General features: G+C 38.9%; 1 pseudogene; it reads right to left on the bottom strand.

Moving 5' to 3' along the window:
- Nucleotides 1–13249: 13249 nt before the first annotated feature.
- LOC698905 (peroxiredoxin-1 pseudogene) lies at nt 13250–14310 on the bottom strand (annotated as a pseudogene).
- Between the last annotated feature and the right edge of the window lie 1632 nt (nt 14311–15942).

The raw sequence follows: 15942 nt of genomic DNA, 5'->3' as shown, positions 1-15942 counted from the left end.
CCTCCAAACTGCTGGGATTATAGGCATGAGCCACCATGCCTAGCCTAAAAATAATTTTCCAGGAAAAAAAAAAAAAAAGCTCCTTCCACTTATAAATGCCTTGATAGTGCCCAGAAGTCCCATTTGTATCCTACTTCTTCAATCATTTCTGATTAAATTTACTTTTTTGTAAGTACCAGCCTTGAAGATATAATTTTTAAAAAATTATTAAATTATTTAATTATATTGTATTATATATCTATTGCTATAAAAATTACTCCAAACATACAGCTTAAAACAACAGACATTTATTATCTTCTGGTTTCTCTGTGATAAAAAATTGAACATGGCTTAGCTGGATGGTTCTGGCTCAGCATCTCTCATGATTTTGCAAGGCAACGTGTCAGCTTGGACCGCTGTTATCTGAAGGCTCAACTGGGGCTGGAAAGTCCACTGCCAATCTAGCTCACTCACGCGTGTTTGGCAAGAGGCCTCAGCTCCTTGCTAGCTGTTTGCATTAGGCCTCAGTTTCTTGCCACATGGACCTTTCCATAGTCCTGCTTGAGTGTCCATATGTCACTCTGTGAGAGTCAGTAATACAAGAATGAGAGAGCAGGGAGGAAGCACAATGCCTTATATGACTAATATAGAAAGTGACACATACTTATTTCTGCTATATTCTACTCATTTAAAGCAAATTCCTACATCCAGGTGACAGGCAAGAGGAGCTGAATTAAGCTCCATCTTTTTTTGGTTGATTTATTATTATCATTTTTATTTCAACAACAGATTTTTGGGTAACAAGTGGTGTTTGGTTACATGGATAAGCTATTTAGTGGTGATGCATGAGATTTTGCTGCACCCATCACCTGAGCAGTGTACACGGTACCCCTATGTGTAATCTTTTATCCTTTACCCCCATCCACCATTCCCCTGCAGTCCCCAAAGTCCATTATATCATTCTTGCTGACATTTCCAGGCACATCTTTAACCACTGTTTCCCTAGATCTTTCCACTGATCCATCTGTTCTCCATGCAGTTATCTAGACATGATATACTCTATCCGCACAGCTGCAGTGAAGGTAGCAGAGGAGTGAAGTGGACTCTGTGAGAGTCCTTGGTTATAGTTTTGTTTAGTTTGCTGGTTTTGTCTTCACTGGCCTCCAGCCAAGAGGTGGCACTTTCAAGAGTGCATCAGCTGCAGTAGAATAGGGAGGATGTAAGCTTGCCCTAGGGTCAGGTGGTAGGTGGGGTCCCAAGAAATTATGTCCTTTGTCTTCGGCTACCAGGGCGGGCAGAGAAAGACCATCAAGTGGGGGCATGATTAGGCATGTCCGAGCTCATACTCTTCTGGGGCAAAGCTTGCTGGGGCCTCCGTAGAGGATGGGAGTGTGGGTATCAGGTCAATGGAGCTATGTTCCCAAAGGGATTATGGCTGTCTCTGCTATGTCCAACAGGTTGCCAGGGAAGTGGGAGAAAGCTGGCAGTGACAAGCCTCACCCAGCTCCCATACAGCCCAAAAGACCAGTCTCACTCCTACCATGCTCCCACAACAGCACCAAGTTTATTTCCAGGCAGCTGGTGAGCAGGGCTGAGAACTTGCCCCAGGCTACAAGCCTCCCTGCTGAGAAAGCAAGTTGGGCTTTCAGGTTCCACACCTCCCCAACTGCCATGGCTTCTGTGCTGGTATCTGCACTCCCCATTTGCTCCCTCCCTGGATTCTGTCCAGGAAACTTCACGCTGGGTCAAAATGGTTACAAATGTCAGCTGGAAATTTCCTTCTCCCTGTGGTCTTTCCCCAGTTCCACTGGCACCCTGCTCCCACCCTCACTCAAGGACCCCTATGAGACAAAGTCAGGAATGACTTCCATGGGCACTGAAAGTGCCCACAGGGTTCTTCCTGATGCTTCCTCTGTATTTTGCTCGCCTCTCTAAATTTATCTTAGTTCCAGCTACAGTCAAATCCTTCTCCAGTAATCTGGATCTTCAGGTTCTCCAGTGAGGATATGTGTTCAAAGGTGAAATTTCCCCTTTCACACTTTTAGCACTCAGTGTTTTTGGCTGTCTCATGGAGCCTGCAGTGGCAAGCCACTTCCTTTAAAGGGTCTGTGGATTCTCTCGGCTTTCTTGGTATGATCCTGCAGTAGTTCTTGGAGCAAAAGTTCACAATGTGAGTCTCCCTACACTGCTTATCTGTGCTCACTCAGCTCCTCCTCTAAGCTCCATCTTTTGAAAGGAGAAATATCAAAAAATGTTTAGGCATATTTTAAGACTACCACATATGGGTATTATAAAAACAATATTGTTTTTTACTTAACATAAATGCACAGTATTTCAGCTTTATTAAGTCTGTTTTCAGAATGAAATTCTCAAATGATAACATGCATTTTGAGGAACACTTAAACTCCGAAATTACTTTTTGGAATAAATTTATTTTTATATCTATATCTGTCTCTGTTTGCATTGAATGATAGGGGAAGAAAATACGCAACTATTTCCTCTCTATCCTCAGACTAAAAGAAAAGAACACCAGATCTATTCAATTCTTTATGTCCCTCTTTTATTTCCTATAGTTTAACATATCTGTATTAGCCAGCCTGGTCAATATGATGAAACCCCATCTCTACTAAAAATACAAGAAAAATTAGCTGGGCCTTGTGTTGCATGTCTGTAGTTCCAGCTACTTGGGAAGCTGAGGCAGGAGAATGGCTTGAACCCAGGAGGTGGAGGTTGCAGTGAGCGAGATTGCACCACTGCACTCCAGCCTGGGCGACAGAGTGAGACTCCATCTAAATAAATAAAAAATAATAAAATAAAATAAAATAAAATAAAATAAAAATAAAATAAAATAAAATGTCTGGATTAGGAGACAAAGCATAGTGGACCACATAACAAATAAAAAGGAAGTTGAATGAGACTTTCCATTGCGGTGCATGTTTGGGGAGAGGGAGGAGTATGTTCATGGTGGAGATTTTTTTTTTTTTGAGACAGAGTCATACTCTGTCACCTAGGCTGGGGTGCAATGGTGCAATCTCAGCTCACTGCAATCTCCACTTCCTGGGTTCAGCAATTCTCCTGCCTCAGCCTCCGAAGTAGCTGGGACTACAGGCACGTGCCACCATACCCAGCTAATTTTTTTATTTTTAGTAGAGTCGGGGTTTCATCATGTTAGCCAGGATGGTCTCCATCTCCTTACCTCGTGATCCGCACACCTTGGCCTCCCAAAGTGCTGAGATTACAGGTGTGAGCCACCGCGCCTGGCCCATGGTGGAGATGTTTAACTGTCATTTCCTCCTTCATCCTTCCCACTTTCCCTTCTCTCTCTTATCCTTCCTTTTCTCTCTCTCCTGTTTTCTTGGGAACTGAGATTTCAGTGGACATACACAGCAAGGGGTATAGGCCTAGCATTTCCAAGGCTGACACTTTGGCTGCCTTCAGTTTCCTAATTTATCTTTGGTAATACAAATTAAGCAGCATGCTTGTCAAAAAAAGCTGATTTTATTAACTGCCCATTTATCTTGCCCCTGGGACATTATTTTCTCTTAAGCACTTCCAAGTTCTCTGTAAGTCAGGACCCCTAGTTCAAATTCCAACCTTTGCCACGCATTACAGTCATGACACACATTTTGCTCTCAATCTGCACTCTGTTGTCTCAGGTTCTCTCATCCCCAGTGGTATCATGGAGCTTAGGTCTATAACAGTACGTTTTCCAGGCCCTCTACAGAACATACCTGATTGGTGGGTTTTCCAGCTTTATATATTATATCTACTTCAAAATGTTCAGTCCTCTAGGCCTCTTGATTCCCTCCTCCTCAATATGGCAAAGAGTTTCTTGCATTTCTACTTTATTTAGTGGAAGATTTCACTTGTTCCAAGAACTCAGAATATTCCAAATTCACCCTAACAGCATGTTAGTTGTATCTCCCAAAATTCTAATCATGGCATTAAATATCATATCACAGAAAAGTACTTCCATATTAACAAACTATCCCTAACATGACTTTACGTTTCCTTTTGTTGCAATCCCCTTTTCCCCCTTGAGTTCAATGAGGTCCAGGCTCTTGCCCCATGACCAAGAAGAACAAGGCACGCAGACACCAGAAGGTGAGTAAGGCAGAGGAGAATTTATTAAGCAAAAGGAAAGCTCCCAACAGTGAAAAGGGACCCTGAAAGTGGGTTGTAAGCAATGGGACTGAGTTCTGGGTCTTTTATGTGGCAAGAAAAAGGAAGTCTTCTGTGGGTTCTGTCCAAATGGGAGAGGGTGGAGATACAATAGATACACCTCCTAGGGGTGTTGTATCTGTGCATGCCTGGAATTGGTGATAGTAACTCCATCTTGGTTATTATCCATGAGTGCCTAATTGAAACACACATGGTGGAGGAGGCTAAAACCACAATGCTAATATCATGTTAATGACATTATAATGAGCTGGGTTAAGGATATTTAGGTTGATTTACTGTGCCTGCACCTAGGTTGGGACAGTCTCTTCTGAGCAGACCTCCTGGCACAAGGGGACGTTCTTAACTACATTTCTTCCCTTTAGTCACAGAGGCAGTGTGGGTGCTGTCCCACGGGTGTCCCTATGACTGTTGATCTTCCTGCTAGCTGCAGAGGTGGTGTTGCTGCTGTTCTGCAGGTGTTTCTATTACTGTTGTTCTTCTGCCGAGACCCTCCCTCTCTAATTGCCTAACCTAAATCCCTCCTCTCACTTTGTTCCAGTATTCTTAAGATTCAGACTCATATGTATTCTTCACTGTTGCTTCATGTCAGGCCTCATTGAGGTCTCTTTCCTCCCCTCTGCATGCCTATAATGTCCCAGGCCAAGATTTTTTGTGAGTCTGTCCTACGTAATTGGTCTAATGGCTGAGAGTGGAGAAGACAGTTGGTTCTGGGGTGTTCAATGTTGTCTTGCAAGGGAGAGGCCTATGCATCATCTCCAGGTAAGGGAGGAGCATTAGTCTTTGGTAGAGAGGAATGGGCTACTTGTGTAACCCCAGAAGATTCAGGGGAAGAAGGAAACTGAAAATTTTCAATGCATGTACCTGAATGTCTCCATCCCAAGTTTCAGGACCTTGTTCACAGCCAGTAATGAACCTGACCTTGACAGAGAAGACTTGCAGGGATTGAGAATTCAACTCACTATACTTTTCTACTTCCCTTAAGTCCTGGGCCTGACATTTAGCTTTTTCTTCCTGTGTTGAGAAAGATGAAAGACCATTTGTGCTGTATAGGAGGTCATCTGGCTTTACACTTCACCCTAAATTGGTGATCACACTCAGACATTCATTAATATTTCCAATATTTACCTTCACCAAAAGTCAGCAAATTTCATAATCCTCATAAGTACTATTAATATTTACCCTAAATCTCTCAAAGATAAGACATTCTGCCCACTATTGGGTTCATTCCACTTTTATTTCACCCCTTTTCAGCACTGTTGAAAGTGGAACAGTTGCTCTGGTACAGCATGGGTGATGTCATTCTCACTTCTAGCCAACAAGTGGGCAACCCAGCAGAAAGGTTACTTTAGAATCTGCTTCCTCCAATCACATCTGGTACCAAATGTCTGTTTTAAATTCCCCAGGAACCCAACTCTGAAAGACAGATTTTCATGCATGCAGTTTATTTGGGAGTTCTGTAAGGAACAATACCTGCAAGGGGGTGAGGGAAGCTGGATTGGGTAGAAGAAAAAGTCGAACTGCAATACGGTTGCAATAAAGACCTTATTTGTCCCCTCAGGGAGCTCTGGACCTGGGATGGACATTCTAAATTGTTCTCAATTGAAACAAAGGAGCCAAATCTGTTTCAACAAGTCATCGATGTGGGCTGACCTCTGCAAGGAACCCAACTTTAGGCATAGGAGATTCCTTGGGCAGAGAATTCCTAGATTAGGACTCACCTGTGTTTAGTCAACACATCCAGCAGCTGAGCAAATGAGACTTCCTTAGAAGCAGGGGGCGGGGGGGGGGGTAGGAAATTGATCTGATTAGCAAACCACTGCATCTACTACACTGTGCTCCCAGTAGCAGACAAAATGAAAGTACCATAAAAGTTGAGAAGAGGGTAAGGAAACTTTGTATAAAAAATAATAAGGCATAAATATAGAAGAGCATACTTTTTGTGAGTGATAGCAAATTGTTTGGGTTATACTAAAAAATGCAACAAAAAAGTATACATGAAAGATGCCTAAAGTATAATAGGTATAAATGGGAAATAAGTCAATTGGAGCAGAGTTTGAAGGCGTATGGATACCAGAGGAAGGAGTTTGGGCTTTATTTAGTAAACAATAGGAAAGTTTTTTGAGTTAAAGATGACATAAACTTGAATTGAAAATTAAATAAAACATTTTTCTGATTTGTCCAATTCAGTCTATTCATTGTTCAATTTCAGTTTACAACACATTTTTATCTATTTTAAAGATACTTCCAATACTATTCCCTCCTCCATTTCCTCTTTCTGTGTATGTTATATACACTGCACTCTTCCTTTAATAGCAGAAAAAAAGAACCAAGTGCCTGGTTGGCTTGCAAAAAAGAGATTTGCATAGAAACAGTCTACCAGGAGCAATATATTTGACAGTTTTGAAATAAGCAATAATGTGATGATTTTCATATTGTACTTCAATTATCTGAGAAGTATAAAAATCATTACTTGAGTCATTAAAGTTAGAGTGAACAGTGGGGAATTCACTCTAGGAAGAAAATGTTTCTGTTGGCAGAATGCTGAAACAGTTAATCACATAATTATGCAACCCCTCATTTCTATTTAGCTAAACCTTATTTAAATTAAGATGACTTTTGCCTGTTGCCTCAGAATATCAACTTCTAAAGCAATTTGGTAGCTATACAATGTACTCTAACAGAGTACTTACTGATTTTCTATGTTTTCTACTTCTGCTTTTAGTCCAGAATGTGCTGACATAAACTCCTATAACTCCATCTCTGCTTTACTTGGGAACACCATGATAATCAGCAATTTCTACAATCTGTTTTCTAAATGGTAAGAAAAGTGGTATTTCAACACTACGTGCCAGAAAAGTAACAATGCCACCAGGTTTACTTTTCCCTATTCTGTTTCTAATGACTCAAAGCAGAGTATTAGTCAGACTATCTTACAAATTCCCTTTATACTTTACATTTATCACTAAAATTCCACAGAACGTTTGCATTACAGTGTTTCACTCTGAAAAGTAGTTCAGCTTGCTGGTGAAATAAAACTTGCTGACACATCAATGAGTGAAAGCCTACAGGAAAGGTGGTGGGAGTGGGGAGGCTGTCAGCGAAGTTAGCATGTCTTTGAAAGGCAGTCAAAAAAATAAATAAATAAACAGTAAGAAATGGTTGCACGATCCTCTGGACACTAAGTGTGGTCTTGATCAATTACCAGGGGATCAGTGTTCTCTCCAGGGATGTTTTCCTTCACATGGACATACAGGCAGAGGCACACCTAAACTGTACCATGGACATATGGATCTCATTTGACCATTACGACATCTCTATGAGCTAGGAAGACTCAGGATCATTCCACCATATACAGATGAGAGAATGGAACCAAAACAAGTTATACAAGATGGAATAATCCATACAAGCTATCCAGGATGGAATAATTCATAAGTAGCAACAGAATCAGTGTTGAGCCTAAGCCACCTGTTTTAAACTGTGCTAATTTCACCTCATCATACTTGTTCTGACTTTGAGAGCTCAGTTACTTGGTTGACCTAAATTGTAAGTTAGTAGAAAATACATATCTGAGTCCCTTCTGTTCATACCCAGCGAACGAACTCTTCAAATAATGATTTGATGCTTTTGATTACATCTCAAATTCCAAGATCAGAAACACAAAAGCTGAATCAAACTCCCCAAATTAAAATTAAAGCCTTCACAGGGCACCATGTTGCCTATGAATTATTCTTACTCAATTGTGAATCTAATCACAATTTGAATATGGCACATTCTTCAAAACAGTTGGCCTGGAACCTTCAAAATCATCAGTGACATTGAAGACAATAAAAGGAGGTGACTGTTCTGGATTAATAGAAAAAAATGGCAATTAAATGCAATGCATGATTGGATCCCAGATGGAAGGAAATTATTGGGGCAATCGGTGGAATTTGAAATAGGGATTTTACACTAGGTAATATTATAGTGATGTAAAATTGCTTGAGAGTGATTAAGGCACATAGGAGAATGGCTGTGTTCTTAGAAGATATATGCTGAAGTATGTAGAGGTGAAGAATCATAATGTCTGCACATTACATACAAATGATTCAGTAAAAATTATATGTCTATATGTATTAGACATATTTATGTTTCATAAAATTATATAAATATTATACACATATATTCATATATTTATAAATAATTTTACAAATATATTTACACATTTTATTATATAAAATGTATATATACGTAAATTAAATTAAAATTATATGCATATAATTTTATATAATATAAAATACCTAGAGAGAGAAGCAATTGTGGCGAAATTAACAACTAGCAAGTCTTAGCAAGGGTGAGACATGGGTGTTCTTTGTATTATTCTCTTAACTTTTCCATTGGTTTGAGATGTCTCAACAAAGAGAGTAAAAATAGAAATACCACAATAAGAATTTTTTCTGACTTGTTTAATTAATTTTATTTGGATTACAGTAACTTTACATAAAATTATTATTAATGCTACTTGAACATCTGGTGGGGACATTACACAGTGTTGGGTTTCTGTATGACTGGGCAAAACTTACTTTAAGCCTTGGGATAGTTTTACTTTGTATTATTATTTCTAGCATGAGTATTAAGCTTTTCCTTTAGTAGTAATAAAATAAATAAAAATATGAGAATAATGGGGAATGAGAGAAAAAGGAAAAATAGAAAGAAAGGGAGGTGTATTTCTGTATTGTCATTGATTAGTTCCTTCTTTAGCTAAATTCAAGCCACTTTCCAAGTGTCATCTACATTTCAAGTGTCATCTACAACACCACCTACTACAGAAGGCCATAAATAAAGCCCCATATCTCCTTGTCTTTCTTTCTTCTTTTCTGTTCTTGGGATCCTCATCATCTCCTTATATAGTTCATATGATATTGGGCAGGAAGTGAAGTGGTTAAAAACTGTCTCAAACCATTGTGATTGTGGAAACTTCGAAGGATATAACCAGACATTTCTGGCCAGGTGTTGCTGGTGTTAGACTACACTTCCTCTTCCAGTGATCCCATAGCATTTTTTTTACCTCCATTCATATTCCTGGATGTTTTTATAACTGAGGAATGAAGAAAAAGGAAAAGCCTAGAAAAAAGAAGGGGAAGAATGGGCAAGCCTCTGACATCTATTTTGTCTTCATCCCTCTGGTCACAGTTTGACATCTATTATTAAGTGCTGAAACTCGTAAGTTTTGCACTCTTCAGTGAAGAATATTTGGGTATTTGGGGGAAAAGGAGGGCACAGAAAAGGAAGTGCCACCAAACAGGAAAAAGAATGTTCTTTCTGCCTCTGTGTAGAACCAAGCACCCTTCTGGCATCAAGAAGAAAGTCAGGGAGCACCCAGGGGTGGCACTGTGAGCAAAACATTGGCATTTCCAAGATGATCAAAGTTTTTCCAAATAATTTCATAGGTAAAAGACAAGGACAGATGGAAATCAGAGCAAAAGATAAAAAGGAATAAAGACATAAGGATGTGGCTCTATCTAACAAAATGATCTGTAGGTACATGTAAGGGTTCCTTGTGTCCTCCTCTGCCAAGGTCCTGCCTTCATTTTGGAGAGGGCTAGCTACAAAACAAATCTTGGTGTTATAGGTAAGCCCCATGATCTTGTATAATGGCTGGGTTTTATTTTTAGTTCATGCTCCAACAGATATTTGCTCTTCCTACCAAAATAAATTTCCAATGCCCTCCTATCAACAGAAAGTGCAGGGAACAAACCCTGCTTGGAAAATGTCTCCATCTAAGAGCTGAAACACACTCAAAGAACTCTAATACGGACAGTAGGCCAGTGAGCTGCAGCTCCCACATACATTATTATTAACAAATTTAACAAGCATTCATTATTTGGCAGAGCATATGAGAAGGAAGAAAACCCCCCAGGGAAATTGCCGAAAAATCCTCCTTAATTAAAGACTGTACTTAGAGTAGTTGCAAAGTCAAAAAAGAAAGGACTTCCTAAGTTTACAAAGATGGGTCTCAAAGCAAGATGCTAACATACAGTGCACACATCCCAGGAGAGACAGAGAAACATGGAACATGTTAGAACATAACCATAGCCAGAAAATAAACTATTCTTTGAAAAGCAGTACAATATATGACCTAGGAGTTAAAAAAAGGCCTCTAAAAAGAGGCCTGGGTTTGAATTCTAACTCTGCCACCTTTCATCTATGTGACCTCAGGAAAGTTATTTAAACTTTTTGTACCTTATCAGGGGAACCAACCCCCAATATTTCAACGTAGGTCCTTTCTATTTTCCCTAAGTGTTGAGAAATAAAGAGAAAGAGTACAAAGAGAGAAATTTTACAGCTGGGACTCTGGGGGTGACATCACATATTGGTAGGACTGTGATGACGACCCCGAGTCACAAAACCAGCCAGTTTTTATTAGGGATTTTACAAAGGGATGGGGTGTACCAACAGGGAGTAGGTCACAAGGATCACATGCTTTAAAGGGCTATAAAGATCACAAGGCAAAGGCAAAATTAGAATTACTGATGAGGGTCTATGTTCCACTGTGCACACATTGTCTTGATAAACATCTGAACCAAAAACAGGTTTCGAGAGCAGACAACTGGTCTGACTAGAATTTACCAGGCTGGAATTTCCCAATCCTAGTAAGCCTGAGGGTACTGCAGGAGACCAGGGCGTATTTCAGTCCTTATCTCAACCACATAAGACAGATACTCCCAGAGCAGTCGTCTATAGACCTCCCACTAGGAATGCATTCCTTCCCCAGGGTATCAATTACTAATATTCCTTGCTGGGAAAAGAATTCAGCAATATTTATCCTACTTGCACATCCGTTTATAGGCTCCCTGCAATAACAAAAATAGGGCTCTATTCTGCCCGACACTGCAGGCAGTCAGACCTTATGGTTATCTTCCCTTCTTCCCTGAAAATCACTGTTATTCTGTTCTTTTTCAGGGTGTAGAGATTTCATATTGTTCAAACACACGTTTTACAATCAGATTTCATACTGTTCAAACACACGTTCTACAATCAATTTGTACAATAATGGTCCTGAGGGGATGTGCATTCTCAGCTTACGAAGATAACAGGATTAAGAGATTAAAGACAGGCATAAGAAATTATAAGAGTATTATTAGGGAAGTGATAAATGTCCATGAAATCTTCACAATTTATGTTCAGAGATTGCAGTGAAGACAGGTGTAACAAATTATAAAAGTATTAATTTTGGGAAGTGATAAATGTCCATGAAATCTTCACAATTTATGTTCAGAGACTGCAGTGAAGACAGGTGTAAGAAATTACAAAAGTATTAATTTTGGGAACTGATAAATGTCCATGAAATCTTCACAATTTATGTTCTTCTGCCTCAACTCCAGCTGGTTCCTCCGTTCAGGGTCCCTGACTTCCCATAACAGTACATTAGTTTCCTCATTTTAAAAGTGGATTTAATAGTATCCCTCTCATGTCTTGTGAAAATCAAATGAGTTAATCTTTCTGAACAGTGTCTGGAACAGAGCAAGCACCAATAAATGATAGCTGTTATAATATATTAATTATTGTTGGTGACAAGTAATCTAGAGGCTGAGTCATCTCAAACATCACTTCTTTCTGGGGGGAAAAACTTAAATAACAGCAAGCTTCCCAGTGTCTTTCCTTTCCCCTTTTTGTTTATTAAATCTGACCATATATGCAAAATTGTATATTATTTTTGTCATGATCACTGTCAAATGAAGTTAAGACTTACGTTAAGTGAACCAATACAGTTGAATAGCACCATGTATAGAAATTTACCTCGATGGGGCTTATTCTTATCTGGGTGTTTGCCTGTTAAAATAGCCCTTAGGCACACCTCCATCATGACACCACATGAATGGATGGCCTCTTCAACTAAACAGTGAGCTCACTGATTCCAGGGCAATGGCCTTAATGAGCTGAATCTGTGGTACATAAGCCAACACAATGCCTGGCATTTGATAAAGCCTACTGGTTTTACCTCCTGTTGTATGCCTGTTTTTGTTATAAGCAATAAATGTAATATTGTTATAAACTTCAAGCAGCTGGAAAAAGCCAGTGAAAGTGATTATCTTGGGATCCTGCACTAATTAATGAAGGAATTACCTAGCGAAATTCTCAAGAACACAACTGCCTGGGCTGCCATCCTGTCCTCCCAGATTGATTCAAGCAAACATGGGTGGAGCTCAAGCATTTGATTCCAATGTGCGGCCAAGTTGAAAGCTACTGCCTCCTACCTTTAACTGTATCCTCAATACACAGTGAACAGAATGATCATTTAGAAAATGTGGTCAATATGGATTCACAACAGCAACAAAGTGCACAAATAATCAGCTAAGATTATAGGGCAGCATTTAACAAATCATTGATCTGTGACACACTATAGGGGTTGTGAATGTTAACAAAAGGTACGAACCAATGACAGCGTCAGTCCTAAGGAAGGTGTTTTCAATTAAGATAGAGTACAAGGGAGTAGAAAAGGAACAATACAGTCATGTTAATATGGCTGACTAATCAAACCTTCTATTTTCAGAATTTAAAAAAATAAAAAATGTTTGTTGCTAGCTACATAGATAAATAGAAGAGTCCTTACCCTCTGGCAATTCAACCTAGTGAAGAAGCAGTCATGTAAAATAAAACAAAAATTAAAATGCAATATGTTATATGAAAGGAACATGTAAGAATATACTACAACTTAAAATGTGCTCATCTTTTGACCTAGAAATCCCATCTAGGGAACTCTTGTATTGTAGTTTCCCCATACCTTGAGAAAATAATACAGAGTTATATGTTAGGATATTTGTAAAAGAATGTTTATGTACACATCATTATAGTAGGAGAAGAAAAGGAAAATAATAGAAAAAAAGAGAAAAAACATACATGTCTACTAATAGAAGCAGGCTGAATAAATTATAAAACATTTGTATACAGAAAGACTGAGGTATATACATGCTACAGTGGTTTTAGAAAAGCAAGTTCCAACATAAAGTATACTGCATAACCATATTTTTGTAAAAAGAAAATAAGAAAATATCTACATGTTTTTAAAGTTATTTATTTGTTGGAATAAAGACAGAAGAGTTTAAAACAAGTTACAAGCACTGAGTATACTGGAGAAATCTGATTGGAGGGAGTAAGAGTACAGTCCATTTACCATTTTTTGAGTATACCTGTTTTGATTTTTTTTGCTTTGACAACAGCATGTATTACTTTTGTTATTTAAATAGCTGATAAAATAAATTAAAATAAGAAAATACATTATGATATTCTTTTATTTTTTTCTCAGTTCAAGTTTAAAACAAACCACAAAAGATCAATGGGTTGATGCTCTCTACTGACACATCATACAATCAGTGGCCTCCCCACAACACAATTCAGGCCATCACTTCCAAAGGAAGAAAGGCTGGTCTCTCCACCCCCTGTAGGAAAGGCCTACCTTGTAACACACCACAATTCGGCTGAATCTGAAGTCTTGTATTTTACTCATGGAAAAAAAAAATACAAAGGAGATTTTGTTCTCAGGGGTTCCCACTGCAGCCTGGCACTAAAACAGCCCAGCACTCACTTCTGCTTGGAGAAATATTTTTTGCTCTTTTGGACATCAGACTTGATAGTATCACTGCCAGGTTTCCAGCCAGCTGGGCACACTTCCCCTTGTTTGTCAGTGAACTGGAAGGCCTGAACTAGTCTCAAAGTTTCATCCACAGAGCAGTCAACAGGGAGGTCACTACAGTGACCTGCTGAAGAATACCCGTATCATCAACGATAAAGAGGCCCCTGAATGAGATGCCTTCATCAGCGTTTAAGATCCCATAATCCTGAGCAATGGTGTGCTTTGGGTCTGATGCCAAAGGAATGTTCACAGGTCCAGCCCTCCTTGTTTCTTAGGTGTGTTGATCCATGCCAGGTGACAGAAGTGAGAATCCACAGAAGTATCAATCACTTGGCAGTTGAGTTTCTTAAATTCTTCTGTACCACTGAAAGCAATGATCTCTGTGGGGCACACAAAAGTGAAGTCAAGCAGGTAAAAGAATACAACATATTTCCTTTGTAGTCAGACAGGCTGATGTCTTTAAACTGACCGTCTGACATAACGGCTGTGGCTTTGAAGTCGGGGGCAGGGTGCCCAATTTTAGCATTTCCTGAAGACATCTTCCTATCAGTGGTCCTCACATAAGCTTCTGAGAACAAACTACCAACACCAGGCAGGGAGAGGATACTATGATAGTTATTCTTAGTAAGACATGAAAGCAATAATATTTTATGCTATATGACTTTCTATTTCAAATTAGTTGGGACTGTTGTGTAGACACCAACGGAATCAAAAACTATTTTATATCAGTATCAGTTCAGAGATAGTAGATAACAGAAATATAAAACACGATTTTTAAAGGAATTGCATATGAGAGGAGGTGAGAACCAGGTTTGAAAACACTTTGTTTATTTTGGCAACTGGTGATTTTCATCCAAGATTGAAATCATACGGGTCTCCTTGTTCTTTCTTCCAAAAGATAATGTTGCACCTGTCTTTTCATCATGACTAAATCACTAAATTTATAATTGGTGTGACAAAAATGCACTGATGAGTCAAACATGAGTGAGGTATTCAAAAGCCACCAGAGACTTGCACAAACATTCTAATCATCTTCCTTTTTCAGAAGCCTCAGCCACCTCTTCAGCCCTGAGTGCCAGCAGTGGGCCAAAGAGGTCTCTCTTGCCAGCATTAGACTGAAGCAGTGGAGTACAGAGAACTCCAATTATTGTTCCCTGATACAGGTTATTCATTCTTTTTGAGAGTCCCCGCAGAGAGTCCTTAATTGTATACCAATTACTATCTAACTGGCATTCTTCAAGGTGTGGCTATTTTATTAAAGAATTTCAGTAACATAAATTACAAGTGTCTATTCTTGCCTCTACAGAATGGTTTTATATTTCATAACATTTTATAAGCTGATTTATTTACAGTGTTAAATTTGTAACAGGCAACTTTATTAATGTGGGGAAATACAGTTTAATTAATATACATTATTTCTTATACATTAGCATGACAATCATACCCCCTCGATGGAAATACATGAACACAGCCACAGCGCCCCCAGTTTTCGAGCCCTCACAGGTTGATCTCTGTTGTTTGATGTTGCTGCTATGTGTTCTCTATTGGACAGGTTCTTAAAAATCAGAAGTGAGAAGTCCCACAATTAAAACTAGGTTACATCACAATGTATTATTAAAAGACAGTTATCATTTTTTCTTTACAGTAGTAATTTCTCAGTTTTTATTAGCCAAATTATATTGCCTTCTGGAAACTCCAGAGAGTAAGCACAATAGAATATTTCTAGGGAAATGGGGAACTTTCATAAATATGGGCTTGGTTTCCAAGTTGAAGCCAAAGCCAATTTTATGAATTTAATTTTTGTTCTACAAGGTCATGAACTTACAGTAAAACCAAGGGCTAAATTTAAAGCAACATTGATCTTATATATGAATCTGGGTGAAAACTATGCAAGGCAAGGCAGTTTATGCTGAATTAAGCTGTGTTTGCAAAATGTGATAAAAAGCACTGCCTATTTTGGAACCCATTTCAATGGGTGTGCACTCATGAGGGCTAAGTCAAATAAAAAAGTCTGCCCAAATTTACTTTGGGGTGAGGCTGTCAGATTTCACACAGTTTTCATTGCCAATAGCAAGCATTTCTCAGTCAGAGTGGACCATAAAGTTGCCATTTTTCAGAACTGAAGTTTACTCTTAGAAGAAATTTAACATTAGAACAAAAAGCCAAATACC

This window comes from Macaca mulatta, chromosome 15 (assembly GCF_049350105.2).
Source record: "Macaca mulatta isolate MMU2019108-1 chromosome 15, T2T-MMU8v2.0, whole genome shotgun sequence".
Lineage (NCBI taxonomy): Eukaryota > Metazoa > Chordata > Mammalia > Primates > Cercopithecidae > Macaca > Macaca mulatta.
This window is presented reverse-complemented; position numbering and strand designations above follow the sequence as displayed.